At 41.6% G+C, this 13,083-nt stretch overlaps 1 protein-coding gene across 3 annotated transcripts in view; it reads left to right on the top strand.

Moving 5' to 3' along the window:
• The window catches only part of lima1a (LIM domain and actin binding 1a), a 124,675-nt gene that overhangs the window by 48,439 nt on the left and 63,153 nt on the right, over window positions 1-13,083 (top strand). Inside the window, exon 3 of one of the 3 annotated variants that reach the window (XM_078534618.1) lies at window positions 7,907-7,952. The exons of the other annotated variants lie outside the window; for them this stretch is intronic. The gene's annotated coding sequence lies outside the window, so the exon portion shown is untranslated. The remainder of the gene's footprint in view (window positions 1-7,906; window positions 7,953-13,083) is intronic. 3 annotated transcript variants of the gene reach the window in all.

Raw genomic sequence — 13,083 nt, 5'->3', positions numbered from 1 at the left:
TCTCTCACTTGCTGCTTATGCTGTTTGGCACCCAAGTAATCCTGTGTTGTAGCTCACCAAGTTGACACCTCATTTTTAGGTTTGCCTAGTGCTGCTCCTGGCATGCCCTCCTGCACTCTTCATTGAACCAGAGTTGACCCCCCGGCTTGGTGGTAATGGTAGAGTGGGGGATTAAGATTACAGATTGTGGTTGAGTAAAATACTGCTGCTGCTGATGGCCAGCAACGCCTCATGGATGCCTAGTCTTGAGGAATTAGAAATCTATCCAATTTAGCACAGTGGTAGTGCCATTCAACACAATGGAGAAGATGGGACTTCGCCTCCACAAGGACTGTGCAGTGGTCACTCCAACTGACACTGTCGTGGACAGCTGCACCTGTGACAGGCAGGTTGGTGAGGATGAGGTCAAGTATGTTTTTTCCCGTCTTGGTTCCCTCACCACCTGCCGCAGACCCAGTCTAGCAGCTATGTCATTCAGGACTCGGCCAGCTTGGTCTGTAATGGTGCTACTGAGCCACTCTTGGTGATGGACAGTGAAATCCCCCACCCAGAGTATGTTCTATGCCCTTGCCACCCTCAGTGCTTCCTCCAAGTGATGTTCAACATGGAGGAGTACTGATTCATCAGTTGAGTGAGGGGATGTGAGGAGTATGGTATGTGGTAATCCTTAAGTGATTTCCTTGCCCCTGTTTGACTTGATGCCATGAGGCTGGAGTTGATGTTGAGGACTCCCAGGGCAACTCCCTCCTGACTGTATACCACTGTGCTTGTCCTGCCCATGGGACATGATCTGTAAGGTATGATTCCATGTCTGTGACGAGTCTGTGAGACAGCTCTTCTAATTTTGGCACAAGCCCCCCCCAGATATTACTAAGGGCGACTTTGCCATTGTCGCTTTCCCATGTAATCCATCTGGTTTCATTCCTTTTTATTGACTTTGTAGTGGTTTGATACGACTGAGTGGCTTGCTAGGCCATTTCAGAGGGCATTTAAGATGGTTGGCAATGGTTTAATGGTCATTAGACTTTTAATTCACATTTCTGTTGAATTTAAATTCCACCACCTGTCGTGGTGGGTTTCGAACCCAGGTCCGCAGAACGTTACCCTGGGTCTTTGGGTTAACAATCCAGTGACAGTACCACTATACCACTGCTGTTTCCTGGCCTTCAAAAAGCCACAACATCTGGTTTACTGGAAACAATGCCACAGATCAGTTAATTTCTAGCAAGGACATGGTCTGTTTTTTTAAACAGTGCCACAGGTTTACATATGTCCTTAGAAAAACTTTAAGCTAAAGCCTAGAAACTAATTTAAAAGAAAACTCCCACTCCAAACCAGTGGTGACTTTTGCGACCTAATAAATACTTGTAGGGAATATCCTGATTACATATAATCTGTCATCATTCATTTAACTTTGATTTGTGATATCACTTTCATATTGACAACCTGATCTATTCTGTATGTGAGTGTTGCTAGACTATTTGAGTGTGGGTGCATCACTGCCAAAACTGACTGACTTTCTCCCTTGCCAAACATCTGCACATTTTAATATTCTGTGCTGGAATTTCTCACCATTTTCCTGCCAGGGAGGCAAAGGGATCAAACCTGGAACTTTCATCACTGGATGCCAGAGACGCGAGGAGCTTGCCAAATGAGCTATCCGAGAAGCTTTTTATAAATAAAACTTACACCTGTTTGAAACTGGTTTTCTGACAACCAGTTCACATTTGTGGGCAGGAAGAATCCTGGTACCTCTTTTTTGACAGGAATAATTGCTCCACTGTCTACTATACACCCACACAAAACAATAAAAATGGTCTCTGGCATTTTCCCAAAAGACAATCTACTCTACAAAAATTCCCACATTTACTCAACCTCATTGGCGCTCATTCTATGAAGGTAATTGAGAGAGCATTGTACATGGGGAAGTCAAAATTTCAGTTTGCTGTAAATAAGCCAAGGGAAGTTCCTTGGGGGTCAATTTAAAAAAAAAAATCAACAACACCAAAAAACTTGAAAAAGTATGCTTACAGATGTGCATGACCATCTTTGACGTACCTTGCAACTCCAAAAACTAAGTTTAAAATTTTCTCTTTCCCCTCTCTCTCACCCCTACCACAATCTTTCAATTTCCCTTATGGGCTTATAAGCTCCTAAACCCCAATATGATCTGAATATTAGATATTCAACAGTGCATACAAATGACAAAAATACTACTTTACACGACAACATGGAATCTGTTGGTGGCAACATGACGTCCAAGAATTTAGGAGAGGATGGTAGGTTGGAAGAGTGGATATTTTTGAAGAGGCGGGTGATGATTTTGAAAGGGGAAGGGGGATAGTACCCGAACAGAGGGAACCATTTACGATGGCAACTCCAGAATATAAATTCTGTGGAGTAATGGGAGTTTTATTCCACTTTTATGCTTTTAGTTTTCCAAGGTCATGGCAAGATGTCATCGGCAACACAAAAGTACAAGAATGTCTCCACTGATGGGTTAATGATTGACAGAGTGAGCAGTCTAGTATGCAGGTTTTTACGTTGGAAACCCCAAAGACCTTTGTTTAGGAAAAAAGTTTTCAAATGGACCACCACCACATTGTCAAAGAACAGTTACTTGGGCAAAATATTGTTGGCTGCCAGTGTTCACTGAACTGTATTCTTGTATGAGTTGATGCCTTTGAGAAGAAGGGAGGAAATTGCGAAATTTTTACACTGGTGTCATGATAGGGAATGTTCCCCTGAGGGCTATTAGGGGCATTGTTAAAGCAAAAAAAAACAAATAGCTTGTCATCAAGTCAGGAATTCTTGCTATTAATGAATTACTTTGGAAATGCAGTTACTCCTTTGTAGGCATAGGGGAGAAGCTGGACCTTTTTTAATTCTAGAACTTGTGTTCTATCTGACCTGGGAGCACTTAAAACTGATGCTTGACACCATTCTCTAGTAACAATCTTTTCCCGCTGTTGGGTTGCTGCATTAAATTGAAAAGAATCCTGGGATAATGTTCCTTAAACAAATTAGTTGCCAAAAAAAAAAGTTTTTTTGAAAACCACTGATCTAGTCCCAAACCTCTTTAAAATTAAATGAAGTTGTTTATTCCTGATCTACCAGCTGGTGACTTGAACATTGCCGCTGCTCTTTTTGCAAATTTAGCAGCACACCAGCAACGTAAAGCAAGCAAGCGCTATGGGAAGCGAGTCTGCAGTGCCCAAAAGGTGGTTTTGACCAGTGCCTCTGGTGCTGCTGCCTGTCAACTCAATGTGATGTTGCTTCCACTCTAGGGTGCTCGTATCTTTTTTTGGCCACTGGTGCATGATGCAGCTGATTGCCCCACAGTGTGATTCATGTGGTGAGCTGCGGGGGACTGTTTGAACTGCAGGGTTTTTAAGTAGAAAGCATCTACTTTTTCCCTGGCTTTTTTAGAACACGAATCCGGTCTCAAAGATCGGTCAGTTAGGCCATGCCCACCATTTTTGAAAAAGCACAAGGATTTAAGGGGGTCTTGTGGCTGTTAACACTCAGTAGGAGTTCCACGGCAGCCGTTGCTGCTTCTGAGTTCGTGACACATGGTTTGGGAAGCCCTGGTCTAAGTGATGGAAACGGTATTTGACTTTTCTTACAAAGACCTTCAGCAATACTCTAGCACCAAATGGAAGTAATCCAGTGCTTTATATTGGCAAAACCAGTCACCTTACCTGCTTCAGGCTTGATGTAAACAGCAGATTCTTAATGAGTCGGGTGTTGCCTCTGAGTAATCACCTGGAAATTCCCCATTGGTCACAGCTAGTGGAATATCTTTTGTTTTAGAAAAGTGCAAACACTATTGATTTTGAAACTGAAAATATTACACATGCACAGATGAATCAACGTAACTAGAAAATTCAGTTTTGGGTGTAACCCTTTGCCAGAATAATTAGGTCAGAGGGGTGGAGTGGTGGTGGAGGTTTGAAGAGAGAGGACTAGGGAAACAGATACTCCAATCAGAAAGAGGAAGTTAATGGATTGAATGACCTAAATTACTGAATAGAAAACTGAGAACAAAATTACTATTTGGTGAGGCAGGATAAATGCATGAACAAAAGACTGTGAATAGCCAAGATAGTGAAAAGGAGCTGCAAAAGGCACATGCAAAGAGCAGAGCAAGCAAATGAGGTCCAGGATGGTGGAGAGAATTTGAGAAAAACAGTAAACCCAAAATTGCAGGTATCTGAAACAAAAATGCTGGAAAAAGTCAGCAGGTCTAACCTGCAGGTTTCTGACCTTAATGCCACCATCAGCACCTCCTTTAGCCAGTACCACTATCATTAACACCCTTTTGTCCATGACATCTCTGACAATCTCTCCTTTGCCTTCACCTATCACTGGCCTTCTATCCAGCTTCACCTGCTCCACCCTCCTCAAACAGTATAAATTTCATCACCTTTTACTTTTCTTTAGCCCTGAAGAAGAGTCATATAAACTCGAAACATTAACTTTTTTTTTCTCTCCACAGATGCTGTTAGACCTGCTGAGTTTTTCCAGCATTTTCTGTTTTTACCTTCAGTAAGGTTCTTCCCCCAACCACCGCCTGCCATGGTGGTGATTAAACAATGTGCATACCTGAAATGTCAACTAGCTATCCCTCTTTCCATCCCAACCATCACCCTCTGTTGCAAAGTAAAATGCAGTGAGCTCTAATCTGAAGCTACTAAAGTCAGTGTTCAGATCAGAGTGGATGTTATGATATTGTATGCATGCTGATGCAGACAATGACATGTACCTTTTTAAGAAGCTGCATAAGTGACATCACTATGACATCACCATGTGTAAGGCTGGCGGATAAAAAGTAGTCTCCATGTTAGATGCTCACTATTGCCTGTGATCTCTACTGCAAATGTTCACCAGATCAAGGCCAGTGCAGAGCTGTATATAGTTGTTGCTAGTAATAAACTTCATGTAATTGTGTTCAGCCAGAACCCTCATCAGTCTCAATACCTTACTTAGCATAGAGACAGATCCCTTGAGGTCTACATCGAGACCCTCAACATATATGGTGGCAGCAGACCATAAGAGACCATGACAGTGCATAAGAAATATTTGCATTTATACATTACAAACATTAAAATCACAAGGAGAACAACTTTATAGCACTTTTTTTAAAGTAGTAAAATGTCCCAAAGAGCTTCATAGGAGCATAATTAAGAAGACATTACTTTAATTACTGTAAGGTACTTACTTGGACAGTCCTGACGCTGTAAAAGGCACTATATAAATGCAAGTCCATCTTTATTCTTCATATCACGCCTTTCATGACCTCTAGGCATCCCAATGTGCTTTACAGTCAATGAAGTGCAATAAATGTCCAAGAGAAGGATGATTTGCTGTTCAGCCAAATTCGGACAACATAAGAGGCCAAGAGGTCAGAAAGGCAATAGGAGGGCATGTTAAAGTAGCACACCACAGGAATGTCAAGGTCAGACCAACAGACAAGAAGAGCATTTGGTAAAGTGGTCACCTCTAAATGCCTTTGTTCTCTTCAACGTAGGAGAGGCAGCACTCTGAGTAGTTAATATAAGAGTTTTGAAAAAACATGTAAATTGCCTTGCATAGAAGGTGTCTTGGACCGTGGCGTGACGGGGTGAATGATCAAGTATTTTGTGTGCACAGGGGAGGGCTGCTGGAAGTGGGGGTGACAGAAGGGTGAACAAAGCTATCTGGAGGAATCCCTCCCACTGCAGGGACGGAGGAGGAAGATTTACTTGGTAGTTGGATCATGTTGGAAAGATGACCTATTGGAGGCAAGTAAGTTTGAAGGTGAAGGGAGGGTGGGGGAAGAGGTAGGGGAATTGGTGAGGATCAGGCTAAGGGTTCTGTTGACCCCTGTTACCAGGTGGGGGAGGGGCATCTCTGGCTGAAGGGAGGAGATATTTTGGAAGCTGACAACAGAAAGTGAATTAATCAATCATTTCAATGGAACTGGAACAACATTGGGATAAGTAAAAGGAAGAGTTAGAGGTGGATCACATGAAAGTGAGGGATGGGTGCCAATTGGAAGCATAGTTGATAATTGAAGATTGGAATGAGAGTAGGAAGCAGTGGCAACACAGTTGTCATTGTAACAGGAAGAGGTCAGGGAGGAAATCTTGAGTAGGATTGGAACAGAGTGTTCCACATATCCTACAATAAGATAGGAATAGCTGGAACCCATGGGTTCCTATAGCAATACTTTTTAATCTGATGGGTTCCCATAGTACCACTTTTTATCTGATGGGTTCCCACAGCAACGCTTTTTTTTATCTGGAGGAAGTGAATAGAATTGAGAAGTTGTTGAAGGAAAGAACTGCTCAGAGGATGGTGGAGCTGAGCCAGTGTTGGGCCACTGTTCAAGGAAGATACAAGGACTAAGGAGACCATCCACATGATGGATGGCGATTTAGAGGGTTTGTGAGACAAAAGGAAACGATTGGTCAAGAAACCTGACACTGTTAAAGCAAAAGAGGCCATTGGAAGAGTTACAGGTGGGGTGAGGAGGAGGAAGGAGCTGAGAAAGTGTAGTTGAGTTAAGAGGAAATTAATGTCAAGAGCAGGCTGAAACATTCTGTCCACTGGGGCAGTCCTGTTTTGTGTTTTGGGGAGGAGCTGGAGTCTGTGCAGGGAGTGGTATGATCTGCAACGGTCTCTTTTGTTTGCTTAGTACTTGAGGTGATCCTGAGGGGGGTGGGTATTGTTGACCAATAGGTATTTTGGGTATTGTGCTAGTGTACACCACAATTATAGAATCATAGATTAGAATCATAGAATGGTTACAGCACAGAAGGCCATTCGGCCTGTCATGAATGTGCTGGCTCTCTGAAGGAGCAATTTCCCTAATGTCACTCCCCTGCCCAATCCCTGTGGTCCTGCACATTCTTCCTTTTCAGATAATGATCCAATTCCCTCTTGAGTGCTTTGATTGACCCTGCCTCCAACACTCAATGCATTCCAAATCCTAACAACTTGCTGTGTGAAAAAGTTTTTTCTAATGTCGCCAATGCTTCTTTTGCGAATTACCTTAAATCTATGCCCTCTGATTCTTGATCCTTCCATCAATGGGAACAGCTTCTACCTATCTACTCTGTCCAGACTGCTCATAATTTTGAATGCCTATATCAAAACTCCTTGGAGAAGGTTAAGAGGAGAACAGTCCCAACTTCTCCAATCTATTTACGTACCTGAAGTTCCTTGTCACTGGAGCCACCTTGTTCCTGGAACTATTCTCTTGAATCTTTTCTGCATCCTCTCAAACGCCCTCACGTTCTTCCTAATTAAAAACAGAAAATGCTGGAAATACTCAGGTTATGTAGCATTTATGGAGAGAGAGAAAGTTAACATTTTGGATTAGTGGCCTTTCATCAGAACTGGGAATGGTTAGATAGAGATGTGGCAGGTTTTAAGCAAGTCCAGAGGCAGGGGAAGGAGTAATGGGGTGGGGTGGGGGAGAGAGAACAAAAAGGCCTGATAGGGTGGAAGGCAGTAGAGATTAAATGACAAAAATTATGGTGCAAGGGAAAAGGAGATGGTAATGGGACGTAGAGAAACCCTACAGGAAGTGTAAACGGGGAAAGCAGAATCATCACAACCACTGCCCCCACTTTTTTTTTCTGGACGGCAGCAGTTTCTGATCTAAAATTGTTGAGCCAGCTGAGCCTGGAAGATTGTAAATTTAAGAGTACAATGCAATATGCCTGTCTGTTCCTATTCTAAAAATGAGTGAAATTGGCTTGTGGATGGGTCTACCATCTGATTTGGAAGTTGTCCAAGCAGATATGTGATGTGGAGAGTAATGTGTTAACAATTGTCAGGGAAGTGACCAAACCAGTAAGTGAATACTGTAATTTGATTGCACACTTTCTACCTTACAAATTCTAGTGTATTTCTGCAGGTGCCTTCAGACAAGTGCTGCCACCAACATTACAGTTTTTGGGGAAGTAAGCTTTTGTTCAGGTAATAAATTAATGGCAGATAAGTGTGCTTTGTGCTTTTTTTTAAAGTATCTTTGTTACTGCATTTGTGACTGAACCGGGTTTGTTGCATGCTGTTCAAGAGTTCCTGAAATGTTTATCTAATCGGAGACACCTGTTCCAATGTGTTGAAAGTTTTACCATGTGTAATTTTGTATCAATACTTTTAAAAAGTGATTTCAAAAACTATTGCAAGATTGTTTTTCTTTGCATATCCCCCTGGGTAATTTGGGATTGAAACTCCCTGCGATGGGGTGTTGAGATTTGTGGTCCAGGAAGTTTACGTTTAATGTGGTGGTTTAATTAGCTTGCCAGTTTAAACACTTAAATTGTATTAAAGATTGCTTGAATGATACAAGATTTCTGGCAGTATATTCCGGTTTCCTTTTTCTGTTTCGATGCTGTAATTTCAAATGAAGGCACTTATCACTACTTGCTGAATGAGCAGGCAATCTACCTATAACTAATATTCGATGTATTGATGCTTGGCTACTTATGTTGCTACCCAAACAAGAAAATCCTAATTAACTGGTATTGGGGTTAAAACCTGAAGTAGTTAAAAATTCATTCTGTATTGATTGAAAGTTAACTTGTATTATGGATAGATGGCAGTGAATAGGAAGCTTGAGCAGGAGTATAACAGCTACAATAGTAGATACTATCATATTGAAGTTTGAGTATTGCTGAAAAAAGAATCATTTTTTGTCAAAACTGTCTTGCACTCATCAGGACAGTTCATTGGTATTCTCTTGTGAATTGTCCTGATGAGTGCAAGACGAAAAGCTTTGACAAAAAGCCTAATTTTTTTTCAGCAAATCTCAAGTTCTGTACTACCAAACAGCTATTTTGAAGTTTGTAGGATGGTGAAGCTGGTGTCCTTCATGCTATTATTGAGACCAGATTTAACTTGCCAGTTTTTTGTTTTATCTAAAACAAAAACAGAAATACCTGGAAAAACTCAGCAGGTTTGGCAGCATCGGCGGAGAAGAGCAAAGTTGACGTTTCGAGTCTTCATGACCCTTCAACAGAACTAAGTAGAAATAGGAAAGGGGTGAAATATAAGCTGGTTTAAAGGGGGGGGGGGGGGGGGGCTGTTGGGACAAGCAAGCAGTGATAGGAGGAGATAACCAAAAGATGTCACAGACAAAAGAACAAAGAGGTGTTGAAGGTGATGATATTATCTAAAAGAATGTGCTAATTAAGAATGGAGAGCAGGACAAGCAAGGTAGCTCTAATGGGGGTGGGGTGAAATAAACCATGGGTGGAATACATTTAAAAATAATGGAAATAGGTGGGAAAAGAAAAATCTATATAAATTATTGGAAAAAACAAAAGGAAGGGGGAAGAAACAGAAAGGGGGTGGGGATGGGGATGGAGGAGGGAATTCAAGATCTAAAGTTGTTGAACTCAATATTCAGTCCGGAAGGCTGTAAAGTGCCTAGTCGGAAGATGAGGTGCTGTTCCTCCAGTTTGTGTTGAGCTTTATCAACTTTGTTTTATCTACTTTGAATCGATTGCATACTCTATAAATTGTTACTAAACAGGCAGACTCTTGTTTAGGTTTCTTTTGGACAGAGGAGGAGACTGTTGTACCATGGGACTATATTACCAGTAAATAATGCAATAGGTGTGAGCAATGAAACCATATCCTTGTGCAATCTATCTCCTTCTCTTGGCATTAACTTGCATTTGATTTGTATGTAACCCCTTTTCATTTACTCTACACTGAACTGGGTGATTATGTTCCACAAGGTGGCAGTAGCACTTCATAGAGCAAGCTGTTTATAGTTCACACATGGCAGACTTGAGGCGACCCTTAAAATGTACAGCATTCAATTTTTTTTAACCCTCTTGTACAAAGCCAGTCAAAAATGGGTACTGTTTGAATAACACAGAAGTGGTTGATAATTTGGTGTTAGTGGAACCTTGAATTTACTTTCCTTTTGCTGTTCCTGCCACTATATTATTCTGTTTTGGTAACTAGAGATTATACTGAATGAACCCCTTGTCAGCTTTATTGCAGACTGCCTCTCTGAATTGGATGGCTTTCCCCAGTATGAGTCAAATTTAAAAACTTGGTCCTGTCCAAGAGGAGCATCTGTTGGGTGGGGAAGTGTGTAGAAATCAACCTTGTACACCATGACAGACAAGGGAGTCCAGGATCATGGGAAGCAGACAGGAAAGTAGAGTTGAGGCGACAACTATATGAACCATGACCTTGTCGAATGGCTTGAAGGGCTGAATGGCCTACGTCTACGTCCTATGTTCTTATGAATATTTTACTATTGCATTTTTTTCTGCTATCACATCTGACCCTGATGTGATGACTCCTGCATCTGTCTGTCTAATAGTGCAAGGAAGATTAATGTATGGAAGAGAGGAAAATGATACGTATCTGACCAGGATTTAGCTTTTTGGGTTGGAGGTGAAGCCTTGATCTTTAATCATACAGAACCAGTTCTGTTTGGCTTGGCGGCTGGTGCCTTGAAATCCAGACTTCACACCAGTGGCAATGGCTAACCTGCACTTGCAGTTTAAAATTGCAGTTCTGACTTTCATTTGATGCTTGTAGACATTCCCTGACAGCTGAGAAAGGTTCATGCAGATAACTGATGTGGAAACAGCATTATTGGTCTGTATACTCCCAGAGGTTACAGCAGAGTAAAAGGCCAAAACAAAAACAAAAATACCTGGAAAAACTCAGCAGGTCTGGCAGCATCTGCGGAGAGGAGCACAGTTAACATTTCGAGTCCGAATGACCCTTCAACAGAACTAAGTAAAAATAGAAGAGAGGAGAAATATAAGCTGTTTTAAGGGGGGGTGGGACTTATATTTCACCTCTCTTCTATTTTTACTTCTGTTGAAGGGTCATTCGGACTCGAAGCATTAACTGTGTTCCTCTCCGCAGATGCTGCCAGACCTGCTGAGTTTTTCCAGGTATTTTTGTTTTTGTTTTGGCTTTCCAGCATCTGCAGTTTTTTGCTTTTATCTTAGAGTAAAAGGCCATTTGGCTCCTCTCAGCTCTGCTGGCTCTTCAAATGCTTCAATCTTTTCAATTCTATTCCACTGACCTTTTCTTATATCCTTTTTAGCTTCAAATTGTGTCATCAGGTGCCAGTAAGCCTGGTGGGCTTTCATTATACACGTTTAGAGGTGTGCCAGATTTGGCTTTGTGTATTTATGTTGCTGCAGCAGAAGATACCTTTTATAGATTCTCCTTTTTCTGGGTTTATGATGCTGCTGGTTCTTTCCTGATTAGATTGTTTATAATCTACAAGTGCAGCCAGCACGGAAGAACCATACATCTATTGTCTGATACTTCCCTATTATCTAAACGAACCTTAATTATATGTTCAAGTGATAATTGCCAGGAGGAAGATGTTGCAGGCTGATCTGTTTGGGTCCAGGGTTAAAGCTGTTTTGAAACTGACTTTTGTAGGGTGGTGCCACTTTTTTATCAAAGCTTCATGGTAGTTGTCCTTAGTGAATTTGGCACATTTACTCTGGCTTCTGGCAACTACATGAGATGTGTGGAACTTGAAGACATTGAACACCTCACTAAATATAAATATAAAAATCATGTGCAGATCTGTCATACTTCTGCAGAAGTGTAGGTTCACCCCAAGAGAAAGGGGAAAGTCTGGTCACTTCACGCCACCATGTTGGACAGTTGTTAGCTGCCCATACCAGGTGCACTGTCACTACCCAGAATGGGAACAGTTACCTAACTATCCCATGCTCAGAGACTGATGTGCTATGCAGAGGGACATACAGATTAAAAACTAAAGTGACAAACTACTTAAAATGTCTTTCATTTTTGTTTGATATTTGTTTCGTCCCTCCCTCTCCCCACCCCATTATGTGAAATTCTTCATTTTGCTTTCTAAGGTTTGTTTTATAAATTCGACCTTTTTTTGCTTTGCCCTCTTTTTTCTCTCTCTCCGCTTTTTTCTCCCCCCCGCCACTCCAACCACAATAGACAAAGTCGCTGATCCATCCTGATGGACAATTCTTGGGTGCTGGTACACCTTACAGGAGTGGTAATTCTTTGTGTGAGCCGAGATAAATTTGTCCGATTCTAAGTGCCTGATGTACTGTTTTCCAGCACTGGATGGCAATCAGGAGCAGGATGACTGGCTGTTTTTATCCTCGCCTGGTCCTCAGGGATGCTGAAACTAATTGCAAATATATGGCTGAGGTCCACAAACTCTGCACAGACCTGGGGTAGAATCTGGATGCTGTTTGTTATGTCCTTGTTCTTACCTTCTTACCTTATTTCATGGAACAATGAGTTTATAAAGCTTTGCAGTATAGCAATTTGAACCATGAAACACACAGCAATACAATACTGTACTGTTTCTTATTTTCCAAACTTAAGTTTTCTAAGGAGGGAAAATTTTTGAGCTGCACAAAACTGATAATACTGGTGGCTGTAGTCTGTCCCTGGGCAGTTTGGGATGTCCTTGTTTACAAATCCTTCCATGGCCTTGCCCCTCCCTTTTTCTGTAACCTCCTCTAGCCCTCTGAGATATCTGCGTTCTTCCAATTCTGGCCTTCAGCCGATCTCTGGCTCATCATTGCTTCACCGCTGGTGGCCGTACCTTCAGCTGCCAAGGCCCTGAGCTCTTGAGTTCCTTCCTAAACTTCTCTGATTTTCTACCTTGTTCTTTCTTCCTCCTTTTAGATGCTCCCTTAAAACCTCTGACCAAGCTTTTGGTAATTTGTCCTAATCTCCTCGTGTGACTCAGTGTCAAATTTTGTCAACCTCCTTGGAAGTACCTTGGGACATTTTTAGTAGATTAAAGGTGCCACAAATATGTTTGTTACATATTTCTGTAGTTAAATTTTCGCTGGGGTGTTTATACGTGCTTCCAATTGTACATACTGAAACTCTTGTCAGCCTATTTGACATTCTGTTGCTGATGCTAAATCATAAGCAGGGAATTTTTATATGGGCTGCTAATTTCCAAATTATTAGAAGGGCATCTCTTTATATAGGATGAGATGATTTGAGCTTAGATTTGAGGCCTGTATGGCTTAATCTCCAACCATACTCGGTTATAACCCTTTCATTAAGCCTGATATACAGTGACTTTCA

The sequence above is a fragment of the Cetorhinus maximus genome, chromosome X (assembly GCF_964194155.1).
Source record: "Cetorhinus maximus chromosome X, sCetMax3.hap1.1, whole genome shotgun sequence".
Taxonomy (NCBI): domain Eukaryota; kingdom Metazoa; phylum Chordata; class Chondrichthyes; order Lamniformes; family Cetorhinidae; genus Cetorhinus; species Cetorhinus maximus.
Note: the sequence above shows the minus strand (reverse complement) of the source record. Positions and strands in the feature narration are given on the sequence as shown.